Source organism: Thalassophryne amazonica, chromosome 13, assembly GCF_902500255.1.
Source record: "Thalassophryne amazonica chromosome 13, fThaAma1.1, whole genome shotgun sequence".
Classification (NCBI taxonomy): domain Eukaryota; kingdom Metazoa; phylum Chordata; class Actinopteri; order Batrachoidiformes; family Batrachoididae; genus Thalassophryne; species Thalassophryne amazonica.
Window position 1 is genome coordinate 35249244 of NC_047115.1, and position 27497 is coordinate 35276740.

General features: G+C 42.0%; 1 protein-coding gene across 3 annotated transcripts in view; it reads right to left on the reverse strand.

Annotated features, from left to right (window-relative positions):
- The window catches only part of LOC117523829 (zinc finger MIZ domain-containing protein 1-like), a 259273-nt gene that overhangs the window by 154175 nt on the left and 77601 nt on the right, over nt 1–27497 (reverse strand). For all 3 annotated transcript variants that reach the window (XM_034185439.1, XM_034185438.1, XM_034185436.1), the window contains exon 3: nt 16016–16089. The gene's annotated coding sequence lies outside the window, so the exon portion shown is untranslated. The remainder of the gene's footprint in view (nt 1–16015; nt 16090–27497) is intronic.

Consider the following 27497-nt stretch of genomic DNA (forward strand, 5'->3'; position numbering starts at 1 on the left):
TGTTCGGCCCGTCGATGGTGACCTGATGGACGGGCCGGACCGAAAAAACAACTTGAGCAAGGCATGGAATCTGCGCTACAAGGAACTGGTCGGGCATTTGCATCCCACCATCTGGAAAGCAATCGAAAGCTTGTGGAAGGACAAGCCCTTGTCCACGCGGGATGCTTGAGGAAAGCCACCAATGAAGCGCGTGAAGAAGGCCCCCAAAAGCAAAAAAGACTGCAACTTGTATGTGGATTACAGTGAGGGTCACAAAAGTGTGGCAGAACTATTGAGAAGGGTTGAGCACTGTATTAGGTGATATAAAATCTATGAAAATGTTACAGTTACATTTATGACAATAAATTGTGATGAATGATACAAGTTTTGTTCCTGGGGTTTTTTTTTCCAGTTGGGTTTTTTTTTCCCCCCCCCATGGGGGATTTTTTCCATGTTTTTTTTTCCCCTGCACCCATTTTAAGTGCAAGCAAGTCCCATTGGCTTCTCCATTGTTTTCATTCGGGTTCGCCACAGCAGATCAGAGGTGGAACTGCATGTTGATTTGGCACACGTTTTACACCAGATGCCCTTCCTGATGCAACTCCACATTACATGGAAAATGGGCAGAGGTGGTGCACTGGAAACAAGTACACATAACTGCTTGGCCACCACAAGTACACATTATAAAATATCTTCAGAAATTAATGCAAACAAGTTAAAGACACATACAATGACTGGGAAATATTCATGTATCCATCCTCTGATTTGTGCAAAGAAAAACTGGTGTGAAAGTGACAATTTACTGTAAATTCATCAAAGTGTGCCGCTAAGTGTGTCCAACATAGTTTATATCGTATCTGTATTTTTTTCATTTCACCTTATAAAAGCATTTTGTTTAGTTGTTGCTTCCCAATAACTCTGGACTTTATATATATATATATATATATATATATATATATAATACAAATTGTTTGTGTCCGGACCTCTACTTTGTTTATGACCACATCAGCAACTGAATTATTACAATGTTGCACATTTGGCAGAGTTTTATCTGTCTTTCACATACATGCAAATAAAAGACACATGTGAGCACAATGGCCCCTTATTCAACATGCTCGAATCCAATTTTCATAATATGAGTATTTGTTCCATTTGGTCATGTTGTTTTCTTGTTTATTATTTGTAAATAAACTGCAATATATTTGGGTGGGACGTTTGGTGCAGATTTGAGTTGAATTAAGGTGTATACGTCCACTTAAACAAACCAAACTAGAAAATATAACAGGCTCGGAATCATACACTCCAATCAAGCGAGGTGTGAAGTGGCCCTTAGTCTTCTGGAAAAAGCAAAAATGGAGTGAACAAGCCTCCTGACCATTTGAAGGTCTGCACAGTGTCAAACGCCCCAAAGCACCAGCTGGTTGGCCACATAATTACACCTGGAAAAAAATAAAATAAAACAAGAGCACAAAGTCGGTGAGAAAAGTGCAAGCGAAGGTTATCGTTGAAAGGCTCCAACAGTACACACATTCATTAGCTGAATGTAGCAGAGCTCAATAAATAACACAAACTGGGTGCACATGCGTGCATGAAAGCTGATTCTTTCCCCTTTCACAGTTCATTAATGAGCCACTTCACCACTGGCTGTTGTGAATGGAAGAAGAGCAGCTCCAGGCTCATTGTGGATCTGCTAATCCTGCACTTATCTGAGCTACGTCAATACCGCCGGCCTCCAGCAGCTCTCCCCCACCACCACCGTCATCACCATCACCACCTTTAACTGCCAAGGTTCCCTTCTCTTTAACGTTCTCCTTTAAGCCCCCACACCTCTGCACCCACAGTATTCCCACCATGCTGCTCTCACTCCTGCTTTGAACCCCCCCCCCCCCCCCCCCCCCCAACAGCCAGCGTGCTGCATCCATCCCATCTCTCCCTTTTACATCCTCTGGACAGAACTGGAGGGTTTGTCAGAGTAATAAGACACAGCAGCAGCAGCAGCGGGATGGACCAAGTAAGGTTACTAAGGTTCACGCTCGAACCCACACATCACAACAGAAGCACTGAGGAGAGGCTGTGGGTGCCAGGGGCCATTTCTGTCTGTCTGCGTGCACGGCGAGACGGGCGACTGCTCAGGCCACCCGGTTTTCCAACAGACTTACGCAAGTTTAAACTGCAAAATGTACAGAAGGAGAATAAATTCAGTTTTTAAGGTGTTCCAAAACTATTTCCTCATATGCCGATAAGACTCCACTGAAACCTAAACAAATTAAATTCATTTAAGTGGGTTAACAGCTCCTTAAGGCAGAGCGAGATATGCTTCAATGCAGACATCACAGACTGCAGCCTCTTAAGCTGGTGGAGTAAAGAAAACCTCCTGATAACAGGGTATAAAATTCTGTTTGTCTCTCATAACAAATACACTCAGAGTACAGATATTATCCATGGAGGCAGAATTCTTTATTCAAAAAAATGCTGCTTTAAAACTGAGTTTGCTATACTGCCGTCCTGCTGTCAGGTGGACAGTATTGACATAAGGACAGACAGACGAGGTCCAGTTGTGACTCGTTCTATTTTTTTTTACAGGATATAGGAATGAAGTCTCTCAAACAGGATTTGTTCTGACCCACCGCCCATTACCGCGGAGCTGACATGGAATTTGCACGGACAGTGGTGCATCATTTTTTGCATCTTCAAATCTGCTTTGGCATGGTCAGGAGTGAAAGTGTGCATGTGTGGCTGGGAGGGGAGCACATAAACAAAACATGGGGGGGCAGGGCTCTGGGTGGAGGGGCTGCATTACTCTTCTGTTTATTTGCTGCTCCTCTGACAACACAAGGCTCTTACCGCACTGCTCAGCTGAGCAATTAGGTCACCTCATCTTGACAGATGCACGCACACACACGCAGAGTAAGAGAGAGATGTGCACACACACACACGTAGACACACACTTTGTGCAGCCTGCAGCTGTTGCCAATGATGTCAGTCCTGGTTTGGTCCGGTTGCCTTTTGTTTCACAGTAGGAACGCAGAACAGAAGAGAAGATGAGTCCTCCAGAGCAGTGCAGCCAGAGTTTTCATGTCCAAGACTGTCTGGAAGAAGGTACGGCTGCTGCTGCTGCTGCTGGCATCAAACCCTGACAACAAAACCAACTTCAACAACTGCTATCTTAGATTTATTATTAATTCATTTTTCCAAAACATAGTTATAATCTGTCATGTAAACAACTCATTACTGAATGATTTATATGTACAAACTGCATACAGTGTTAGAGCTGAAATGATCAGTCGATGAATAGAGTGATACAAAGAGCAGCTGTGTTTGCACCCGAAAATACACCTGCATGCTGAGTTACTAACTGTGCACAGCAAGGATACCATTTGCCAAATGTGCAAAACAGGATGTATAGCCCATTTAGCATGTTTGCCTTTACGAATGTGCAATCTGGGTTTTGTCTACCAGAATGAGCAAAATTCTTGGAGGGAACATGCAAACAGGTGATGTTTGTACATTCAACACATCGATCAAGGTCAAAGCAAATTCAGTGGGTGCTGATAGCGTCTGTATTTTACAAGGTTGAAACATTGGCGTTAACCTATTGAGCTTGACAGACTGCTGTTCCAGTGCCAGTCAAGCACAGATGCCGCACAGAAATAAAAAATTAAATAAATCATTATACTTGTAGGGTATATTTACCTTCACTTTGTCCTTCTTTATTTAATAAATGTCTCCACAGGTCAAAGGTGGAAGACACAGACACACACATACATATCGAAGTCTGTGTAGGACATCACGGCTGTGTGCAAAGGAAGCACAGTGCATGAACATGGTCATGCATCAGTTATTACAACAAACAATCTCCTATTTCAGACAATTAATGTTCCATCAAGGTATTTTAACAAACTGGTGAATCATTATGCTGTGTTCTGCCGGTGGGATGCACAAAGAAAGCTGCCTGTGTGCGTGTTCCTTTCTTTTCTAGCCAGAGTGTGAAGAGTTTCAGGTATGTGGCAGAGTTCATGCGTAAGGAAAGCACATAAGTGCAAGCACGATTTAAGGTTATGTTTATGATTTGTCACTAAAAAGACACTCACTCTGAAAATGAATCTGTTATATTTGACCAGTTTTAAGTATAATGTAAATTTAATAGATACAAGAATATGAATTTGAACTATAACAAATGCTGAAGGCATGATGAGGGTGACACAGTAACCACCCTCTGTCAGCTCCAACTGGCAACATATTGCTCAAAAAAACCTTACAGGTGCCACATTGTGCAAGCCGTTTAAAAACCTGAAAAGTAGAAAATGGTTGCAGTATGAAAAAGTTATAGACCGCTGCTTTTGTCAAATATACTCCATCCTCTTCTTCTACACAAACAAACGCATGCAGGTCTCTGTTCTCCGAGGACTTTATTTGGTACTTTCTCATTTTTCCCTCTTTTCGTTAAATTCTCATCATTCATCATGTGCACACACAAGTGAAAGGAGAAGTGGCCGTGTGATTTTATGGCAGGGAGAAATAGTGCCACAGAACGAAGCACAGGCTGAAGCGGCTGCACACTCGTGGCAGCGTGATAGTACGAGCCAACTCGGTTAGCCAGCTCCTGGAAAGAGCTTCGGCTGACTTAAGTGCACGCCAAACACGCAAAAGTTGTCCCGATGCCCAGGCAGCTTTCCTGCTGCTGATAATGAGCACGTTTGGAGACGTGCTTCTGTTTGTGTGGATGCACTGCAACACGCAATTTAACTGTTAACTTGAATAACTGCAAATCGCACCGCCGCTGTGACTGATGCAGTCAAACCTTCCAACTGCACTTACTGTGGCATTTGTTGCAGCTTTCATTTCCATGCTCAAACACAGTCACATGTGACCACAGACTGACATGAGATATAGTGTCTCTTCTACTGAACGATTACGCCGTCAGTGACATTTCGAAATAATCCTGCTTCTCCTGACGGTTTGGTTCAACTGTGTACTTCTGCCGGAGATGTGTTAATAAAAGTCAATTACAGTCATGTTGGTTACAACATAAGACACATTCATATAAAATCAATCTGTCATTTTTCTGCAATCACTATTTACTCAGTATCTACACACTCCAGACAACCCAGAATCTGCAGATTCCGCCTCACTTACTCCAACTGAAACCATCGAGGGATCACATTCTGACAAGGCAGATAGTTTGGCCGACACATAATTCCATCATTTTTTTCCACACTATGTGAGATTTGGGTCACAAATGAAAAGAATCTATATTATAATAGCCAAGTGGCCTCTGTGTGCGTGCGTGTGTATGGCTTCAATCACGCAGAAACCAGGGAGAGCTGACATTTGTTGTTTGGTATGCTTATACATTTTAGGTCAAGGATGAATGCTGCAAAAAATGGAAAATTGATAGGACTAATATTTTTGGAAATGAGAGATTTTACCTAACAGTAAACAATGGACACTGTGCTGCAATACACCATGGGAGTCTGGGGTTTTGGGGTTTTAAATGTTGTTATTGTGGTCCATGTTAGTTTAACAGTGTTGTTCCTGTTATTGTTTTATTGTGTTTGTAGTTCAATTGGTTTAGTCAGTTTAGTTTTGTGGGGCCAAAAAGTATTTAGTCAGCCCCTGATTGTGCAAGTTCTCCTACTTAGAAAGATGAGAGAGGTCTATAATTTTCATCATATGTACACTTCAACTATGAGAGACAAAATGAGAAAAAAACTCCAGGAAATCATAGTGACCGGCGATCACCTTAGTATTTCCTGTTTTTCTTGTTGTTAATGCTGGCAAATTATACTGTGTTTCTTGTCTTTCTGATGCCTGATTCTTTTAAGATGCAGCTCCATCCAGAGATGGGTGTGGTATTTGTGCTGGAGACCCTCCTGTCCTGTGCACCAACAGCATTTCCTGTATATTCCTTTTGTGAATTGTCTGTAATTTGTGTCTGTAGCATGGCCCAAGCAGAGGGTCACCCCTTTGAGTCTGGTCTGCTTGAGATTTCTTCCTCAGAGGGAGTTTTTTTTCCTTACCACTGCTGCTCTGGGGGTTAGTAAGGTTAGATCTTACTTGTGTCAAGTGCCTTGAGGCAACTCTGTTGTGATTGGGTGCTATATAATGAAAATAACTTGAAATTGAATGGAATTCATCCGAAAAGCAAATTGGGGTGCGTTTTGAAGGATCACCGTAACTTCTTGATCCATCTTTTGTCAATCTTGAACAAACTTGGTATACGCAGCAGTTAAGCAACACTTTTCAAATTGGGCAGAAATTTTCAAGCTCTTCAAAAATTTCCTGAAGATTCGCCAAAACATCATCATTGTGTGGTCACTTCCGGGTGTTTGCAGTCTTAACAGCTTCAATCATGTTCAAGCTCCATTAAATGGGGCAGTCCAAGTGTATATAGCTTGAAACTTGTTTGAGTATGCTCCATCGGGGTGCTCCATGTGCTTCTGGCAGAGGATGCAGCCAGGCGCAGCTTTACTTTAGTTTTCGAGCAGGTTGCCAGATATGTGCTGTATAAGCCAGCCACTTGCCAGGTCTGCACCTTATAAGCCAGCCTGCTAGGAGGCATGCTGCAGTAGCTGTTCATCCTGTTTTTGCCACTTTGCACTGTGTGTGTGTGGGGGGGGAGGCTTAATAGAACATAATGGAATAGGGGTGTAAGCAAAAGACATCATTAACAGCTACCCATGTTACCTTCTTCAAAGTATCACACTACAGTTGTCCTGTGAGATCACTAACCTGCCGTCGCTTCTTCTCAGAGCCTTCATGGTCACACTTGCAAAATCGGCCTAAACGTTGCATGACTTTCTCTTAGACACATGAAAAAATAAACTTGGACATCTCGCATTATACACAATGGGTTCGGAAATTCATTTGACGAAACAACAAACAAAGAACCCTAATGTTGGACAAAGCAATGCATTCTGAGTCAATGCTTTTAGAACATATTCACCAGATAACCCCATATATTTGTGAAAGAATGTGTAAGAACAAACAAAAAAAATACTGTGAACAAAGAATATGTAAACATGATTTATTAGTTCTGTATTATTATTTTAAACATCACTACATGTTCTAAAGTATGACATCACAAAGCGATGGGTAGTCAACCTGCTAGTACATCTTGTAAAGCGGGGAAAAGAAGGAGGGGGAGACTGAGTGAGCGTGAGATTTTTGAGTTCGTCAAACCGTCAAGCACGGTGCTGGATTGTATTTCCGTGTTGAGCAGAGGTGCACGTGAGCAGCTGAGCGGGGACTCAACATGAATGAAGAGATATCAAAGAGCACTGGTGAGGATATTAATACAAATCTTTTTGCGGTTATCAGCACTCGGGAGAACGATACGACGCCGAGCACATACTGGCCCCTTCGGAATCGAATCATGCAATGGAAAAGGACCGGCGTGCATCTGAATGGCTCCCGTTTTACAAACAATGCTGCGGCAGATAAATGCTTTTAACAACAAGTGCCTTGTCTTGGCATTGTGTCGAAGAGCCTCTGCATTGCAGCGGCACAGCAGCTGAACTCGGCTGTGTTTTATTGGCTGAGAATAAATAATCTGAAAAGCCTCAGATGCCCTCTGCTTTTGTAAGCTCTATAAAATATTAACCAAAATAATCTAGTCTTTTTTCCCCAAAGAGCACACTGTACTCAGAGTGCCAAACCCCACTCATTAAATCTAAGAAAAGCAACAATATTTTGGTGTCTTTGAAAGCAAGAGACAAGGTATAATTCTGTCGTGTGTTTTACGTATATTTTCTGTTAATTAGGTATGTGCCCGCTGAGCACGGCCAAGGAGCCACGGGCGTCTCTCCACACACCCTGACATCTGAAGGCAGTGCCGCCGCTCATATGGCTTTATTACAACAGAAACGCAGCACACCAACTGACCGGAGGTCAGATTCACAATCTACCCTGCAAAGATATTTTTAAAAGCCAATGTGATACTCTGTTTAGCAAAGCAATTTCTAGAGGCTTCGGGGGAGAACAAAAGCGCAGAGTTCACCGAGCTTCACTCCAAACATGTGACCAGAAAAAGGGGGGATGTAAAGCGAAAAAGAAAATCATTTGAAGGGATTTTATAGATTGCAGATTTAATGTCCGTCTGATGGAAAAGAAGACAGAGAGAGAGATCAGAATTAATCCTCTTAACTCTTTGTTTGGTAATCTGATTTTGTCTGATTTTTTAGGCTGCTATCTCTGCTTGTGGTTACTGATGCTGTCTCTGGATTTGTCACAGCCATTTTCACCTTCAATGCTATGCCCCACCCCATTCCACAATACTATGGTTTGGACTTGGCATCCAAACAAATGCTCAGTATATGTAAATCCACAGCGCATCTCGCCACAGCCGGTGATGTGTCTCCTTATGAGATGATTCCCCGCACTGACATTGCTCCAGAGAGGCACACTATGGCTGCCTCTGTTCCAAATAAATGACCTACTTTGCACATTAACACACATTTACACACAGGCAAGATCCCGCGTGGCTTTGTACTTTCTCCTGCAGTTCAGCCATCCATACATCCATTTCTGAACCCGTTTATTTCAGTAAAGCCTGATTTATGCTTCTACAACTCCGTAACTCCATGGCCACGCAATAATGTAGATGTGGGCGTGAACCTTTCAAAGTTGTCCGTCGTGTTGGTGGATGTTGTAATGAAATTTACTGCTGAAATAATAGGGGGTGTGATGTCACTGTTCCTGATCAGGTTTCCCCCCATTCTAGACCAATTTGTCCCTCACTGAGCTCCACTTCTTTGTACAATCATCAACCTCCAAACCAACATTAGGTGCAATTTCCCTCTGTGGATTGCGTGTCACTTGAGCATCTTCGGAGTTTTTGGACTCCGTGTTTTAAAGTTGGTCATATTTGCGGACTCTTCTGCCAAACGTTCCTCTATTTGATCCATGTTCGAAATGTAATCCACGTGTGCACTGCAAAAACTTTGAAAATATGACGGGAGAGGAAGGATGTGAAACTGGAAAAGTGACTAATCACAGCCCTTGTGGTCTCCGTCGTTTTGACGTGTAGTACCAATTTTGGGGAAGTGCACGTCAGGCTAGAGTCCCTCTATTCAGAGAGTAGCAACATGACGAGCCAAAAAAAAAAAAAAAAGGTCATGTGACTCGTGGTGCCATCTTGGGGCCAAAATAGCATTCGCTGTTAATCTATTTATCTGTAAATCCATCTTACTTATTTATTTATTTGCAGAAAATGCCAGGTTGCTGTGCATTTGGATGCACAAATAGACACAACAAGGGGCTCAAGATGTACAGATTCCCTTCACATCTGAACAGAAGAAAAATTTGGGATGGAAGCGACTTCACCATCAAAGTTCTGAGAGGTAAATTTAATATTCAGTTCCATGTACAGTAAAACTCACTTAAACAGCCATCATATAAACTGAATGTATTTGTATTGTTTCTATATAATAATAACACAGTATATTATGGATTTTCACTCACATCTGATAAAATACCTGCCTGATCGCAATGTATTTCCACAAAAAAAAAACCCTCACATGCAACCGGACAGAACAGTCTGGATGTGCACAGTAACAGAGGTACAAAATTAAAATTCAGTGCTCTGACACTGGCCAATTCGAGGAAATGGAACCGGAACATTCCATGATTAAAAGACGGGCCATTTATTTTTTAAATCAGACACAGCAAAGGGTTGTGGATTTGACACTTTTCTCTTTTCACGCTTTTTTCTCATATTTTATAGTTTTGTGGGATTTTTACATTCAGAATCACATACGTTTGGAAGAAAAAGTCTGCAATTTACAACATGGAGTCGGAAAAAAGAGGAAACTGTACATCTTACATTTGAACTGAGTCGATGATTGTAGAAAGAAAAGCTTACTGAATAACAGTTTAGTCCGAATAAAGCATACTCCAGCGATAGAGAAATTTAAAACTGTCACGCACCTCAGCATTATTGAATGAGACGGAGTTACAGCTGCAGAAGTGTAAATCAGGTTTTAAATTAATAAATAAATCATCATAAATTGTAAATTCATGTAAATTTGATAGCTTAACTATTTTATATTTATTTGATAGTATCTGTACGTGTTGCTGTATGTGGTTAAATGATAAAGAAAATGTTGAAAAGATAAAGGTTCATTCAGTAGTTTGGCACAATTGGCCCCAAATGGCGCCATGTTCTCAGTTGATGCTGCTCTCTGAAAAAAGGACCCTACGTCAGATTACGAAGAGGGGCTCCGGGAAGGTACGCAATGACGCAGAGCCCTCTGCGTTGCTCTGCTTCGGAGACAGAGAAGCATAAATAAGGCTTAAGGGTCACGGGGGGTTGAAACTATCCCTGCAGTTATTGGGTACACCCTGGACAGCCCGTCAGTGTATCTCAGGGTCAACACATACCAACAAACACATTCACACTCTTACTCACATCTACGGACAGTTTAGAGTCTCCAAGTGTCTTTGGAAGTGGGAGGAAGCCGAAGCACCCGGAGGAACCCATGCAAACACAGACAGTACATGCAAGCTGGACCTTCTCACTGTGAGGTAACAGTGCTAACTGTGAAGCCTCTGCGCTGACTCCCAGCTCAGTCACTTTAAGTTAATGTGGCTTGTGTCCAATGCTGACAAAATGCATCATTTTACCTACTCACCTGTTATCTTTAAAGCAACAGTGTGCAGGATTTAGGTGTGTTTATCAGCATAAATGGAGTACAGCATTCATAACCACTTGTTCATTAGTGTATAATTAATTACCTGCAACAATGAACGATGGGTTTTCATGAAGTAGAATGGGTTTTTCATATCTGCATGGAGCAGGCCCCCTCGCGGAGGACCGCCATGTTGTTCCACCATGTTGATACAGAGGCCCAAAAGGGACAAACTTATTCCTCCTCTCACATTTGCAGTGTGGCCAAATGACTGAAGAAAAGGATCAGCAGTCATTCCCCTACACGCTGTCGACTGGTTGCTCAGTTTGACATTCCTTGTTTTTGTGATAGGTAGAGTCATACATATTTCTTATCATAAGAGATGGCAACGGAGCACAAATCCCCATTGCCAAAGAAGGGAAAATTTGAAGAGAAATAAAATTATGACCGGCAACAACATAATACAATCTGCAACCTCACCACTAGATGACACTAAATCCTACACACTGTAGCTTTAAGGAGATCATCATTAAACAGCAATATTTTAAACCATATTTCCATATGACCTCACAGGAAGACTGCTGTATGTTATCCACCTGGGTGTCTGGCAAAAATGTACTTGTACCACAGATGTGTTAAAAGAAGGTGAACCAGGCTCAGAGGCCCACCGAAGGTGCTGCTTGCCCAGGCATCACTATTTCCAGACCGCCACCCCCTCCTTTCTCCCCCACCTCCACCTCTGGTGGGGAAACTATAGCACTGTGCAGGCCCCAGTCACAGACATAAGAATGGATCCATTATTCACACTGGCTGTAAGAGGGCTGGCACACAAGGGAGGGATGTAGCAGTGCGACACATATACTTACTTTGCCTTAGAATTACTCAAACAGGCAAAATAAGGTAAAATAAGGTAGCTCCTCTTCACGTGAATCATTAACATGTGTGGATTAGTCTTCAAACTGTGAGCTTTGTAGCAGGAGCAGCAGATCACCGTGCATTTTCAGTTTTACAATTAAATGATTAATGATACAGGAAAGAAAAAAAAAATCATCAACGCAACTTCTCAGGCACTATGGACACGCATGGACCATGCAAACGATCTACACCCAAATATATGCAATTGGGTTTTGAACATATGAAACATTTTATGTCAAATTTAAACCTGATTCTCTTTAGTTTAGCTCTACTTAATCTGGGCTCTATCAGAGTTTTGGCCCCACATACTTATAATATATGAATAGCATGTGGAACCCTGCCCCCTTTTTCCCCCTAATACTTTTAAACACTTGCCGGCACCAGGAAGAATGTTGTACATATAGATTACATCTTTTTTTCCAATTTTAGCCAAATAAATTTTAGGAATTTAGTTCCATTTTTTACACTTTAGAACTGATTACATTATAACAACTTACACTGCACACACGTCAAGCTCATGAGGTGCACGACTTGCAGGTGTAGTGAAGAAACAGCCCACAGTAGAAAACAAACAAGTACAGAAACGGACTGATGTTCAGGACAAAACCAGTGAAAATATACAAAAAAGAAAAACAAAACAAAAAGAACAGCAAATCAGCATATCTGCACATCTAAGCTCCACAGTTTTTACTGAGGAATGACAAACGATCAGTTTCAACACAGCTGTCGATTAGCTAATCAGCTCATGGTTTCAGCATGAGTTGTCTCTATGACCGCTGTGCACGCTCAATGTCCGAAATGATCGGCAAACTACACAGACACATCAGGTGACAGACACACACACACGCACACACAATTACATACAGAATGCAAAGCAAGGCAACAAATTACAATGCCAGCGACTCCGCTGCTCTTCCATGAACGCCTGACAAGGCTGCAGCTCCACGCCCCACAACACAGTAAAATGGATACATGTTCTCTCTCTCGGGCACACACAAAAGGTCCAGATTGTACACAACTTTGCTCACCGACCATGATAAGAAAATGTGGCAAATGCGTAATCTGATATGCATGACTTGAGGTTTCTCTTGCCTTTCTTTTCCACTTGGAAATCGCAGGTTGCATCCCATAATTTAAACCAGCCTCCGTCTGTTCCTCCATTCCAACTTTGCTCCCCCCCTCCCCCATCCCACCACCCCCCTCACCATCGCTCCTTCTGTCTCCTGGCAATCTGGGCTTTTGCATGTTTCCTCATTAACATACTGCAGAATGTGCAGATGTCACCACAAAATGATCCACCTTGCAGCACTTTGATGCCATTTTGTAAGTATACAAACTACACTGTCAACATTTGCAACCGGTGCCCAAACAAAGGCCATCTGAGGGCTGTGATGGTGACTGACGAGGTATCACGTCTTTGCTAGTAATCATGCAGTTCAAGGCTACTTGAACATAGTATTCATGCATGTTTCAGATCAAAAGCATCCTGTCCTTCAGTTTTTCTTGTACAGAAGATGGCAATGATTGGAGGACGGGATTTGGGGATTAGCAGTTGGCCTCCTCTTAGAGATTGATATTGGAATTGATGGAGGTAGTCAATAGCCATATAGGGTAAGTCACCACTGGTGCAACACTGAGAACTGCTGTTGAGGTTTCACACTCTAGAAAGAGCTTGAAGCACACACAGGATTATATTGCTGCTGCAGTGTGCAAATGGATTTTTTTTCCCCCCCGTAAATCAACATCACAGGAATACGAGCAACATCTCTTTTGACTTTTCATACTTACTGTGTGTGACCGTCTGCTCTGTTACCTGAACAGCACCAGCTGTCTCCAGGTCAATATGAAATGCAACACCCAAAAACCCCCAACCCGATAATTCTATCATCATACAGTGAGTTGGCATGCTTTCATTTTAAACAGCTGTAACTACAAGGCACTCAGAGAGCACATACCTCTGCCAAGGCACATGTTCCTGAATCCTTACAACTTCTTCTTAATCCTGGATCCAAAATATGTTGGGGATCAAATTCTAAATAAAATTCCTAATTTTCTTGGACATTATCCATTTACTCACGAAATTTCATCAACATCCTCCCACAACATTTTCCTTACGGGTGATTCTTTAACTATGGGCACTATTGGCCTTGTAAATGTAATTTCCACCACACCATTGCCTTATAATATAAAGCGCCTTGGGGCAACTGTTTGTTGTGATTTGGCGCTATATACATATGCTCTGATGTCACTGTTTATCTCCATAGTAACTACCCAAACAATCTTTCATACAAACTGTTTAAAGGGACATTACAGTGTTGTGGTGGAAATTACGGCAATAGTGTGGGACAACTACATTTTGTTTAAAAAAAATCACAACAGTTGTATGACATTGAATACCCCAATTATGTTTTGATTATTTTACTGATATTTTATTCAGAGATATTTTAAAACATTAGAAAAAAATGTTTCTTTACCATTCATTTTTATCATTGAAGATCAAAAGTCTGGGTGTGGGACAAGCACAAAACGGCAATATTTGCATATAATGATGCTGAAAAAAGGTGAAAAAGTCATCATACACTACTAGAACAAATTTCTTAACACTTTCATTGTAAAGATAACTATAAAAGTGTGAAATTTCCCCTTTTTTCTGTTTTTCATACAATATGATCAAAGGACATAATAAGTGCCCGTAGTCTAAGAATCACCTTTAAATGTTGCTGTGTGCCAAACATTCCTCTGGATGTCAGTTCCAGAATATACTCCAGATCACCTCCAAAACTAAGACGCTTACTTCCGAGAACATCATCTATCTGCTCACCAGACTTTATTCTCATAATAGTAGTTTTAATTTCAAAATGTTTTTTCTTTATTTGTTTTTAAATTTTTTGTAATAGTTACTGCAATAGTCCACTGAGTGTTTTTAAGAGTTTTTCTGACAATGCAAAATTCAATTTGATCAACCGAGTGAGCATTGAAGCAACGTCGGGATCCTGAAACCATTTAATGTATTAATTTGCTGTCAATCTTCAGAAAATGGTGCCACTATTTTGCTTCCTTCCTTCGCTTTTGAAGTTAAAGAATGCTAAAATAAATGAAATAAATATCTTCTGGCATTTACACCAGGATGATTTTGTACTGTAGGTGGCGGTAATGTGCCAAATGGTGCTCCACATGCCAATTAACTGGAAGAAGAAAAAGAAGGAGCAGTTTTTTAAAATTATTTTGTAATGGTGACTGTAATATTTCTGCCCATTGCGTGTCTTAAAGACAGTTTTTCTTACTTAATACGTAGCCACTGTGTGATTCTCAGGAAGTTCCGACTAGTGAGTTGAGCTGAGACGCAGCGTGTAGAGTGAGCGCTCCTCACAAGTCCATGTTCATACATAGAGCCCGAATCTGTCCTCATGAACATGCTTTTCTTTTACTGTTCTGTTCTCTTATGGGGAGGTGATGGTCTAGTGGTTAAGCGTTGGGCTTGAGACCAGACTATCCTCGGTTCAAACCCCAGCCTGACTGCAAAATCATTAAGGGCCTTTGGGCAAGCTCCTTAATCCCTACGTTGCTCCCGGTGTGTAGTGAGCGCCTTGCATGGCAGCACCCTGACATCGGTGTGTGAGTGTGTTTGTGTGAATGTGAGGCCTAACTGTAAAGTGCTTTGAGCATCTGATGCAGATGGAAAAGCGCTATATAAATGCAGTCCATTCTTATGTAAACTTTCAGACTACACTTTAACACCGTAGCTGCTTATCTATGCTAATGCTAAGTACCGCGTTGAGTATTTTGCTCTTCAGGCTACTACAGAGATGAGCCTCTTTTTTACATTCTAGGAAAACCAACCAATGCAATATGGGTCTCTTGAAAAGCACACAATTCACAAGATTTCACCCAACGATGGAGCTGGGTGGATGCAACGCTTCTCAGCTAGAAAATTGCAACTTTTGATGCCGTTCAGTAAAACCACTGGAGAAAACAGGGAAGAAACACTCTAATTTTAAAAATCCATATGATCAAGCTAACATAATATGATGACGACTTGTAAACACATGAGAAAACATTTATTCCGGTTTTTCTAAAGTGTCTGCAGACCATCATTTTTCTGTGGCTGTATTTAATGGAATGTCAATTTCAGTGTCACAGGAACACCATTTCTCAAATGACTTGAGATAAACTTCTGATGCCCCTCACAGAACTAAAATTTGTACATTCTTTGGCACATGGCAAAATGCAACACATTCTGTTTTCAATTGATTCTTGAAACCACTTTTCTTGTCAGTTAATGGACAACATGACCACAGATGCACAGGCAAAAGGCATATGTGTTCAGCAGCTGGTTAAACATGACAGAGAGCAAAATCCTACATGCAACCATCTTATCTTGTGCATAATCAACAGCCTTCACAACACAAAATGACACTGAAGCTCATCTGCATGAGCCCATGTTTAACATTTTGCAGATAATGGTAAGGTAGGTAATAAATCAAGATCCTTACCAGTGGATCAGGAGGTTTCTGTTTCCTCTTCAGCAAAATCTGTGTTTTTAATCCTCATTGATTACAGGGCGGGTCTGAAATGAAACAAAACAGAATGCAAAACAAATCAGGGACAATAACAAAACAAAATCTGCTTTTTTTTTGGGTGACAAGAAGACAAGACTTTGGTGGTTTTTATCAAGATAGAATAAAGCACCCTGTCGTGCATCTGAGACAATGGACATACGCAACAAGAAGTGACAGCGCTGGAGTGGATGTAGTACATTTCTAATCTCTGTCAAACACGAAACATAAAATACTTAAATGACAAACACAAGTTGGCTTTCCTTTTTCCTTGTGAGTGTTTTGCTCCCATCCAGTTGCAAAAGCAGCTGCCTTTGAACTCTGAATCATGCAGAAATATTTCTTCCCCGCTCGTGGCCCTTCTCTAAGTTGGATGAGCACATCTCCTAACGGGGCGACCACTCGCTGATTATTAATGCGTTAGCCTACTTTACCATATCGCATCTCCAACTCACTTATTTCTTGTTATTTTTTTTATTATTATTCTGTTGAACTGCTTAAAAAAAAAAAAAAAACAAAAAAAAAAAACATCTGCATTACATTTTGCTGAACGTGAACTGGAACAGATGACGGAAAGAAGAAACTTGAGCTGTCTTCACAGGCTACAGATTACTCCCCAATTAATTATTGTGAACACCAGTGCAAGCAAGCTATACACGCCTCCATGGTTTATTCATTTCCCCCTTTTTTGAGTTAAATAAATTACTCATATGGGTTTAATTAACTAAATGTGATCAGATATTGTAATTTCACACATGGATATGGGATAGATAGAAGAGTATTTGAGCACAAAGAAACCACAGAGGCCATTAGAAGTGCTTACATGTAATCATTCTTGGCGTTACCAACAACAGTGTTAGTGTAATGATTATTCTAATCATGGTTTACACACTGGGAGGTTACCTTACTATTCTAAAGCTGGGCCAGTGTTCACTGTTCTTATAATATCTCTTTCATACAGAAGATGCCGTTGTGATATGCATCTCAAATATTAATTGTGAAAAGAAGAAGATAAGAGGATTATCAAGAATGAAAATACATATAAATCCAGAACAGTGGGTGAAATAGCAGAATATTCCTGTAGCGCTCTAGAATAATAAAAACCACACCAACAGGGGAGGTCTACTTTTGGGCAAGGTGTGGCCAAAAGTGTGATTTCACACTATATAATTATAAAGCCATACAAGGTTGTGTCCAATATGAACTCAGGTCTACATTCACGCATGCAAAACCTTTCATCCTCTGGAACTGCATTAAGCACAACAACACAGCAATTACCACAGTTAAATAGATGCATTTGCAAATGTCTTAAAGTTGAAGGATCAGATGTTTCTGCCATGGGAAAGAAATAAAAGGCAAACTTCATAATTCTAAAGAAAGACTGGAAACATTTCTGAGATGTAATCTATGACTTGGGAGGTGCATGAGGAGCCAGATAAATGAATACTCTTGCAATGCTCACAGACACCAAAAAGATTATGAAATTAAATTCATTTATAATTGATTAATTATAATTAATTATTAATTAATTCATTAATTTTATCAATTTACAACTTGTTCACATTTTTACTACTGTGCTGCAGCACAATGGCACTGCCATAGCTTGCTTTCTGTTCACCACTTGGGGCAGCACCACATAACTCATAATAGAAAAGTCCCCAATGACTACAGCCTGAATCGAGCAGGAAGGGGAAAGATCTTGAAATACCAAGACCTGAAAAATAACCTACGAACAACATGGTCACTGAAATACATCAATATCATGCCAGCTGTGGTGGGGGCAACAGGCCTGATGAAGAAGAACCTGAAGAAATACTTTGAGGCAATCCCCGGTCACCGAAGCGCACATGAGGTGCAGTTGTCTGCAATTAAGGGAATGATCACCATCTTGAAGAGAGCCCTCGGATACAATGCCAGCTCTGGTTAGGATAACTATAGAGCCTAGGGTGCAACTTTAGACCCCAGGTTTGGGGCCCACTGCATTCTATTAAAAAGACATCAAAGATAAATGAAAAAACAAAGACAAAAAAAGGTGAAGCATAGAAGAAGACTGCTGCTTTTGTTATTAGCCTGATACCTTACCATAAACAGCTTTTCCTAAATAACGTTTCCATTTGGAACCAGTAGGACAGTATTTACCAACTGTGAATCAAACATGAAGTTCGAAGGCACATTGATTACTTATACCTCCTACCAGTCTCAGACGTGTTGATTTTAATGTGGCCTTACAGACAATGTTAATGGCGCTGTGTCCAGTCTCAGGAGAGCTTTGTGCTGATTTTTGAACTTTTCCAGAGTTTAAAAACCCAGAAATAGCAGCAGGATCATCATAACTAATTTATAATGTTAAAATCAAGCCACTGACTGATTTGTAGTACAATTAGATCAATTCAAGCGTTCATGGATCGATGTAGTTCCATATTTTACTTTAAAAAACACAACAAAGCAAAACACGCACATACATGTAACACTAATGTTGAACAGTGTTTTTTTAAAAACTGTTAATGTACACCTATTTTTTTGTATACCTATTCTGAAAAAAATGAAACTTGGACCAGCTTTAGAAAAATTACTGTAATTTTGTTTTTTTACATGTTTTTCTGAAAATACATTTAAAATTTGTTTGAAACCTTAAACAATTTGAGGGGAAAAATAGAAAATATAGTTTAGAAGTTTAGAAGTAAATATAGTGTATAAGTTTTACTTTTTCAGCAGACTTTTTATTGATTCAAAGACCACCTCATCATAAAATTTCACAGAAATCCATCCGACACCGTGTGATATCCTGCTTTCAGATCAAAACACAAAGACACAACCTGTCCATCCTTTGTCAGTTGATAAAGGCACTAAAAGGCACATTAAAATGGAAACATGATCAAAATATTGCAGCTCGCCTCAAAAATATTGTGTAAAACCTCTCCAAATGAATGGCACGTTTTATCTTTAAACCACTGCAAGCATCCGAGTCAGGGAAGGTCTTCTTTTTGCTCACATAAACTGAGAATCAAAACACAGTAAGCTGAGGAATCGCCTATTCAGTTATCCAAGGTAATTTCTATGCCTTTGTGTCTAGTCGTTCCAAAACACATTATCTAATGCTGGTGTTATTTTCCACTCATGCAAAGGTTCCACCGTGGCACTAAATGAGCTGCAGCGACTGATAGAAAAACCAGGCGGTAATTTACTGATGTACGGTAATGAAACATGAGGCTGACGCGGTGTGTTTGCTCTCACTGACAGGAAGTATGTCTGCTAAGAGCTGTACCTGCTTGCAAAACACTGCCACAGCGCTGCACAACACAGGCGGAATTATCAGGGAAAAAAAAAAAGCAAACAAACAAATGGGGGCATTGATTCACTAGTTGTATATTGACAGCCCTCTCCAGAGAAGAAATAAATTCCCCCGGTGAGGCTTTGTTTCCTCATCACACCACACAACGGGACGCACGAGAAGATGGGCGAGCAGGCCGCGCACACTTATGAGCATGGGCACGCGCGAATGCTTCACATCTGGATTCATCTCCGATAGGCGTTATCACAGATGCTATTAAACGTAGCAGAAGGCAAGAATTGTTGGAGAAAAGAGGCTGCCATCTGAATAATTTATTCAGAGGCTCATCTCGTCTCACACCGCGGGGATTTCTGCTTTCAATTTACACTGTTTGGCTTCCTGTATTCAAATCAGGGAGCAGATTTGTTGTGATTGGCACGCGGAAGGTCAACGTTAGCGAGCTAGCGTCAGCGCGATCCTCTGCGGGCTGGCATGCCGATCCATTAGCGCACTAGGTTAGCGCGTGCATGCCCATCTTTGTTTACTGCGGTGTGCGTGCGCGCCACAACACAGGCCTGTGAGTGCAGAGACGGCAGTGTGCGACTGAGCTTATTAGGCTGCTTTCCAAGTACACAGGAGGCTGGAGACATTACACTGGCTGGGGGAGGAAGGAAAAAAAACTGCATTGGTAATCATTGCAGGAAGATGTTAGGACTGCAGAGACGGAGCGGGAGGGGAGAAAGACAAAAAGGACACGAGAGTGAAGGAGAGAAAGAATCAAGGATGAGAAAGTGACTGTGAGGAGAAAGGAGGGAGGGCGTCGCGGTGCTCATGCGTGTCCTCACTCTGGTTGTCTCAGTGGGACTGAGGAGAGTAGGGAGACTGGTTCAGTAAGGTGCAGGTCATCTGTGACAGGATGAGCTGCCATTAGCCGAAGGCGCACAAAGCAGATGACAGGCAAGAGGAAAAATCTCACACTGTATTTGCAAGTGCAACGTTTGAAATTCCTGCACAAAAGCTCAGTTGTTTTTTGTTTTTGTTTTGTTTTTTTGCCTGCACGCATTGCTGTTGTTGCACAGTTCCTTGGGGATAAGATCAGTCAGTTTCACTTTACACTCAATGTAGGCGTCAGGCATGCTGCCGAGATGGAGAACATATCTGAGATGTGAACACGGTGTTTGTTTAAAAGCCCCATGCTTTGTTTGTGAGACGCTTCTCGTCCTCTGAAGCACAATTCAAATGTTTCTGTTTTGTAAACGGGAGGATGTTCGGAAGGGAAACGCTGCTTACCCAGCAAAATGCCCTCGTCATTCCCAGTATTAAACTGGTACGTGGTAGCTAGCACTGATCACAGCACTCGGTTATTTCTGCCATTACAAATGTGAATGGCGCTGTAGTGGGTGGGCGCAGCGTTGCAGTTCAACAAGACCTCTTCAACCAGCTGAATGCTATGGAAGCAGACAGGCGACCGGCCAGCCGCAGACATTCAACCCCGGCTGCTGCGCCGATGCCAATTCAACCCGACCGCTGAGTCCGCGTGATGAGGGAAGGGTGCAGAAAGAGAGACGGAGACACGAGTCAAACGCTGTGAGACCATCCTCTGTTAGGTTGCCAGGCATCTCCAATTTAGCCCCATTGTCTAGTTGTCCTCTTTTGTCAACTGATTTAAACAGTTTGGTTGTGCTTTTGTTACAGCCTATTAAGCATGTAGCTTGTTGTCTTCTTAATTTTTAAATGTCAGCGTCCATGAGGCTTTTTGTGTGTGTTTTACTCTCTGGCTTGCAGAGATCCGTGCAAACTGACAGGAAACTCAGCACCGGTATGACACAGCATGAAGGAATGCACCAGAGGATGTGGTTCTCTCTCCCTCTGTCTCCCCTTTTCTGTCTACCCTCTTAGCCTCCCTCACTCCTGCTGTGGGAAGGTCCATATCAACCCAGTAATTATCAAGGTTATTTTCTCCAAAGGACTAAATCCCTGTTTATGGGCATGAGTTTGTGTCACAAGGTCTTGGCTGTCAACCCACTGCAGATGACCCCGGAGAAAATCCTCAGCAATGCTGCAGTTGGTGCTACTTCTGCTCCTATTTAAAAAGAAAAAAGCAACTCTGTTATTGTGTCATGACTTCCAATGAGTTTGCAAAACCGACCTCATATCCTGCCAAAAACTAGGAGGTATAAACAAAGGATATACAAGAGCAAAAGAGCCAAAACAAAACAAACAAAAAAAGCAGCATTGGATAAAAGTGCATTAGATATGCTCGGCAAACACTGCATATTTCATATTCAAAGAGGCAATTTTGCATTATTATTGGTTTGATTCAATGTGTTCCAAGTGCCAGACGCCCTGGGGAATGGTGACCTGGGTTACAGCGCACATTTCCTTTGGCAGCAAGTAGAGAGGAAGTACAACTGAAAGGACAGTTGGTTAACAAGCCCCGTAAAAAAACAGCAACGTACGTGCAACAGGCTGCTATAATATCAGTTAATTACAGCAGGGGCAAACAGGAGCAACTCTGTCTTCTGAATGTGACACAGCGTAGGCTGCTTTTCTGCCACAGTAGGCTTGTCCACCAAGAAGAGCCCGAGGCGAACTCAGTTACAAGCTCAAAAGTAAATGTGCATGTAGCCAAGTGTTCGCTTCACCGGGGTCACACGCATGCTGGAACGAACTCTGTTCACATAAGCTGCTTCCTCTGCGTTTCATCGTGCAGGCTGGCCTTTGTTAGCATGCGGAAATGCCTCCAGAGGGAATGAAAATACAGTACTGGCAAGTCCCTGCAGCTCTTTTTTGAGTGAGGCAGAGATGGGTCCTGCAGCTGCAAGATCAGTCACGCACGCAACCACGCACGCACGCATGTATGCCAAGTACCCGTGTACGCTGACAGCTCAGGTTACGCGCAGAGATAACCGTGTTAACCTAAAGAACATAAACACGGGTGTGTGGTTACAAGGCTGCTACGGCACCAGAGGAACCAGAGGAAGCCAAATCTGACGGGAGAGAATCTAAGTTGGACTGATGTTCTCACGGCTGCCACAAAATTACAGGTTTGACTGGAAAGGCACACAGGGAATTCCATCCTGGGAGAACGAATTTCCTACACTGATGAAATCATAAAGTATTGTTCGAGAGTCCATGAGGCAGGACAGGGATGTCCAAGAGGTTGAGGAACTTTCAATTAGAAGCAAGAGGCAAAGTCCGTGCTGAAAAATGAGGCCAATGAGGAAGCGGCAAATCTTCCAGTTCACTTAATGGCCACTTGAGGCTGGTTTCAAAAGGGAGTCAATCCTCATAGCCCTCATGTTAAAATCTCCAACTTTAGAGCAGGAATAAACATGTTTACAGAATGGTACAAAACACAGTTTTGTTCTCCATGGCTATTTTTGTTGTTTAAGACAATTGTACGAAGGTAAATATAAATCAGTTTGAATTATTTAAAAGCGTGAAGCAGGGTTCTCCCCAGACAATGGAACAACAGCGCCACGCCGTCATACTGACATCTAGCGCTGCTATAGTGTAGTGTCATCTCATGATGTTTTAGCTGGAGACTTCGGGAATCAAACGGCACGCAAACTCGCTTTTGCGAGAAATTTCACATAAACAACTTTAGCTCTATTTTATCCTGTTTACATCCAGATGACACAAACCATAACAAAACAAGCCTTACATGAAGCCAGATCTCTGCATTTTTTGTTTCGTCTTGGCGGGGACGCAGTGATCGCCGGGCCGTCTGAGGAGGAGGCACGCCGGCGCCGAGTGTCACAGAGACAGGTGCACAGCCGACTCGATCAACGTTGTCTGTTGTGGGATCGATCAGATCAGAGGCTAAGAATGATACTGCAGCCTCTGTGACAGTGAACAAGGAGGCTTTTATGAAGAAAACGGCAGAACAGAATTTGAAATTCTTCAGGTACCGAGACACACTTTGAGATTTTGGTGCTGGACAGCTGTGTGCATTATTTCCATTCTTCTATGTTTTAAAGGCCATGTCGCACTGTAATCAGAGCATTTCCGAGTGTCTCCGACAGCGTTTCTTAGAGGAAACCACGCACTTAAATGAAATGCTGCTAACGTTAAAAACAGAACCACAGATTAATTACAAAGTTTATATAAGTGTGCTGTGGTGTTATGATGACTAGTTTTTTTTTTTTTTTTTTAAGTGATAGCTGTTAATTTAGATGCAGTCACGGTAAAAGGAGCTGCTTTTCACTGTGCAAAAACGTACTGCGTGTGCACATTGCGCAAGTGCGGCGCGTGCTGCTCCGTTACAGAACAGTCTCACGTCAAGACAGACACTCAAAGTAAAATAAAGATAAAGCCTACCAGATCCACTGAGAAGAAGAAAAAAAACCTGAACAGTCATCCACTTTTGATTTCCAAAGTCTGCTCCACCAAAGGAGTCCCCACGCATGGATCGCATGCGATCGCCAGTCGGTTTTGCGGAGCTCCTCGGAGTTCTCTCACGGTTAGAGAACCATAATCTCCTGAAAATAAAATAATAATTAAAAAAAAAAAATCCATCTATGTGTCCAGCCTGTAAAGAAACCACGTCATGAAGACATACCACGTGCAAGCTCACGGCGGGACTAAAACAGTGTCCAGCGATACAAACGGCAGCATCACCACACGTTAGAATCCAAAATACGACAGACTCTGAACATATTAAGAGTTTTGGGGTGAAGTGTGTCGCCTCCTCTCTGTCTATACAGCCTCTGTAAATCTGAACCTTTACTTTCGAATGAAAGCTCACAAGCCTCATTATCGGACGAAGCAGTGTTTGTTTCTTCACTGTGTCAGCCTGATGTTTCTGCTTTTCCTAAAATGTGCATCACACGCTGAGAAATGTCAACAGATGCAGAGTAAAATGCAGAGTAATAAGATGTTTTCCAGAAATGCACCTGCTGACTCGGGAAGGAAAGCTGGACCTTTTGTTTTTCTATTTTTATTTTATTTTTTGACAATATAGAGAAGTGTCAAAATCTGAATCACAAGGACAAAGGGGGGATTTTCACACTTTGAAGTGAATGGCCCCAGCCTGGTGATATTGTGACTTGGGAATTCAAACTTTTCAACTTGAAAACTATGCAGGTGAAAAGTGTAAAAAAGTCTGGAATTGCCCACATTTTAAATTGTCTTTCTGTACCTTATGTTTTTTCTTTCAAACAAGTTTATTGCACATTTGTTACATACAGTGTGTCAACAAAACATAAACATTTTAGATTAATTTAACTAACAAACAATTCAGCACAGAATCAGACCAGAAACAGAACAAAAAAATTTTCTTTTTTGTCTTTGGGCTTCAGGACACAAGGTCGGTTAGGGCACCGTGTGGAAGCGTTGCGCGCGTTGATAGTTCCCCACCACACCGCTATACTAAAAATTTCTGGGAAGAATCCTGATGAAGGTATGAATATTAGGGGTGTGGGCACTTTCAGACAAAGTTGTGTGTCAAGTCAGAGCTCAGCTAGCTGCTGTGGACACAACCCGGTCAACCAGTTATCCTTCCTGAGCACTGTATTACAAAAATCTATGATAATATGGCTTGCCGCGCAATTAATGTACAACCAGGCCATCAAAGGAGGCCAGTATTTCCATTGAGTGAAATTTTTAGTATTTTTTAATTTGTATGTTAGCACAGTTAGCACCACATTAGCAATAATTAGGTGGGTCATTAGGGCCAATGTTACTAAGGCAATATGCCAGTCATATGTTTTAATCCCTTCACTCAAGCCGTCCTTTATGAAAACCACTGCCCAGCCCATAAAAATAGGTGTTAATCAAACACCTATTTATAAAAACAATGGGCCTTTTTTCAGCAATGCATGGCCCAACAATGTGTGTGTGGCCGGTCTCGACACCTGTTGTACATAATGAATGATTACAATATTTCTGTACATTATTGTTTAAACAGTGGTACATTTTCTGTTTTCAGGTGGATGCTTGTGTTGTACCAACTGAATAAGAAGAAATACAAGCAAATATATGTCCATCGTACTGTAATAAATCAGGTGGACAAGAATTATAAACCTTTTTCTCACATATAGAATGTGTATTGTAGCTGCCACTTTGTGTACTACACTGGGATATGATATAAACATTTTAACACCTTTAAAACAGTGTAGTGTCTGCTGTCCAGTTTGCTGTCTGAGGTGTTTTATGGTAGCATTGTGATCATCCATTAATGTTCAACTTTCACAGATAGCAATATCAAGTCTGCAAAAATGGTATTGACGAAATGTTTTTTTTTCTTGGCGCCCATTGGTTCAAAGTGACACATTATAAAAAAGGCCCACTCCGATTGGCTGCCAGCTCTCCCCCACTTAAGGCTTTTTTGAATTCTTTGGCCGCACTAAACAGCGACGCATGCTCAATATCGAAGTTCTGATCAGGAGAGAAAGATGGCGCTCCAGGTTTTGTTTTTAACAAATATGACGTTCCAGCTCCTGTCCGTTCACATACCCTGGTCAAAGCAGTGCATATGAGTGGCACAGCGATGTTAAAGCCACCATTCAATGAGCGATGAACAGAAATTCTCATTGTTCCACTTCACTCACATGGTCTGGGTCAGTGGTTTTTGCTTCATAAGTTTAATTACATCCTAATTTCACATTAGTGATGCTCTAAAATATCGTCTGCATCACCCGGCTGAACGGCGCTGGAATTCATTGGAATTCATTCTTTACTTTAATGTGTACTCCGCATGCCCAGGAACATTTCATATCCCTCCTCATCTCATCCCTCCACTTCCTGTAAACATTTAGTCTTCATTAAGACAGTTGGGTTGGAGGCCGTATGAACTTTACACCTGAAGTTGGGCAGTTCGCCAAAGTGGCACGTCTTCAGCATGTGTGAAGAAAACCACGACATCGACAGCGAACTTGGACCTTCTCGATGAACCACTGAACCACTGTGCAGCTCAGCAGCTCCATTGCTCTCTCTTTCTTTTTATGTTCCATTACCTCATTTCATGGACATCTCGACTGGCAAAAAGCATGTGTTTGTAATCAGACGACAGTACCCCAACAACAGATGACTGCAAACAGTCAACGGCCAGCATTTAAGGCAAAAATACCCCCTATTAAAGAGACAGGCACCCGTGATTTAAAAAAAATACACCACATCATGGTCGTTTGTTCACTGGAAGCACAGATCTTGAAAATAACCCATCGCTCTTTCTCTTCATGATTATGACTGACAGTGACCATAATTAGTAGGGTTATTCAAACAGCGCAACTAAACTGGTCTTAAAATCATTTTGAATGGAAAACACTACGTAGAACACAACAGATCGGTCAGATTAAAATGTGGAAGTATTCCCTGCACTTACATTCAGTGCAACCAGGAAATTTACACAGGTACACTATTTTTGTCCATGTAAATTTTACCTCCTCCACAAAATTGACAAGACTGAGCTGCATACGAATACATCTTTGTTGTTTACTATGTGATTACTGAAATATAACAGCTGCCTATCGAAGTCACTTAAAACACCTGTTCATTATTTTTATGGACAGAATTTCTAGGCGCAGCCAGGGTGTAGAGGGGGTCTGGTTTGGGAACCACAGAATCTCGTCTCTGCTGTTTGTGGACGATGTGGTTCTGTTGGCTTCGTCAAATCAGGACCTTCAGCGTGCACTGGGGCGGTTTGCAGCTGAGTGTGAAGCGTCTGGGATGAAAATCAGCACCTCCAAATCCGAGGCCATGGTTCTCGACCGGAAAAAGGTGCTTTGCCCTCTTCAGGTCGGTGGAGTGTCCTTGCCTCAAGTGGAGGAGTTTAAGTATCTCGGGGTCTTGTTCATAAGTGAGGGACGGATGGGAGCGTGAGATCGATAGATGGATTCATGCAGCATCTGCAGTGATGCGGTCGCTGTATCGGACCGTCGTGGTGAAGAGAGAGCTGAGCAGGGGGGTAGAGCTCTCGATTTACCGATCGATCTATGTTCCGATCCTCACCTATGGTCATGAGATTTGGCTCATGACCGAAAGAACGAGATCGCGAGTACAAGCGGCCAAGATGAGTTTCCTCCGCAGGGTGGCTGGGCGCTCCCTTAGAGATAGGGTGAGGAGCTCGGTCACTCGGGAGGAGCTCGGAATCGAGCCCCTGCTCCTCCACGTCAAAAGGAGTCAGTTGAGGTGGCTCGGGCATCT